This window comes from Triticum aestivum, chromosome 7B, assembly GCF_018294505.1.
Source record: "Triticum aestivum cultivar Chinese Spring chromosome 7B, IWGSC CS RefSeq v2.1, whole genome shotgun sequence".
Lineage (NCBI taxonomy): Eukaryota > Viridiplantae > Streptophyta > Magnoliopsida > Poales > Poaceae > Triticum > Triticum aestivum.
The window spans coordinates 687220518-687222124 of record NC_057813.1 but is presented as its reverse complement, the minus strand read 5'-3'; the positions used below and the strand labels follow the sequence as shown (position 1 = coordinate 687222124).

The following is a 1607-nucleotide window of genomic DNA, read 5'->3' as shown; positions in this document are numbered from 1 at the left end:
TCTCATTCAATGCTTCTAGTTGTCGCTAGGTGGTCTATGAACCTGGATGTAATTTTTTCTTATTTCTGGTGTTACTTGTACTACTATGACAAATGATGAATAGGTTGAAAGTTTTTCTCGAAAAGAAGATATTTGCTTTCGCCTTTTTTTTTCATTCTGTCTTTGCAGATCCAGATGCCAACTCGTACATATCACGCCACATCCTCTTTCATTCATCTATCCTACCTACGCTGGTTCGGATGAGGCCGGGCACGGCACACTTGCGTACGAGAGGAGGTTATGCATGCCGCCCCATTTCTCTCGGTCCCGATCCGGGCATGCACGCGCGCACGTTACACCCAACGCGTATGACTTAGCAGTCTATCCCACGAGCTAGACTCGGATCTTACCCAGCCACGAGGACCAGTAAAAACCCAATCTAACTAACCATTAGCCTCTAATCATATCCATTGGGTGGGGAACGCGAACCCGGCCACGCTATACGCTCGGCCGGCCTCTCTCATCGCCCCAGCCAGATCACAACCAACATCCTTCCTCTTCCTCGAGTCAGCAGTCTCCTTCCCGGCGTGCAGAATGATTTCCGCCGACGCAGCTCGTAACATCGTCGGCATCATTGGCAATGTCATCTCCTTCGGGCTCTTCCTCTCCCACGCGTAAGCCTGCCTCCTCTTGTCTAGCCGCCGCCGCCCTCTTCACATCCTCCTCCTCTTACCTATAACCTATCTATGTATATGGAGGGTGATTGTTGGTAACTTGTGTTTGTTGCTTGTGCGTGCGCGCAGGCCGACGTTGCGGCGGATCTGCAAGGCCAAGGACGTCGAGGAGCACAAGCCGGACCCCTACCTGGCGACGGTGCTCACCTGCATGCTCTGGGTCTTCTACGGCCTTCCCATCGTCCACCCCAACAGCATCCTCGTCGTCACCGTCAACGGGATCGGCCTCGTCGTCGAGCTCGTCTACCTCATCATCTTCTTCATCTACTCCACCAACAACAAGCGGGTACATTTATAAACGCGTCCCCTAATCGTTCCTCATTTTTCGGTGTTAGTTAGTTTCTGCCCCTAAGGCCCGGTCTTTTTTCGGTATATATGCGTGCAGTTAAAGATGCTCGCCGTGCTCGGCATCGAGGCGGCGTTCATGGCGGCCGTGGTGGTCGGCGTGCTACACGGCGTGCACACCCACGAGAAGCGCTCCATGATCGTCGGCATCCTCTGCGTCATCTGCGGCTCCGTCATGTACGCCTCCAATCTTACCATCATGGTACGTATAACGATGATCATCGACACATCGTGTCTACTCTTTAATTCTTTCTTTCCGTTTCTTGTTGTTGGTGTTAGTTAGTTTCTGGCCCTAAGATCATCGACTCAGTTAGTTGTTGCGTGTTGATGCCGCACGTGAGGCTAACTAACGCTCTCTTCTGCTTATAAATCTGTACTTGGGGTGTATAGTTGCATTCCGCGTATTTAGCTAGCTAACCAACCAAACTTTCGGCTGCTATAGGGGAACTACATTTACAAATTACAAAAGGTTACTTAATTTTTTACAAAACCTGTGGTCCATCGCTTCATCACGAACGTGCCTAGCTAGGGGAACTACATCTACAAAAG

The 1607-nt window shown here is 50.8% G+C and overlaps 1 pseudogene; it reads left to right on the top strand.

The window, feature by feature from the left end:
• Positions 1-462: 462 nt before the first annotated feature.
• LOC123162753 (bidirectional sugar transporter SWEET6a-like) overlaps positions 463-1607 on the top strand; it is a 15200-nt pseudogene continuing 14055 nt past the window's right edge.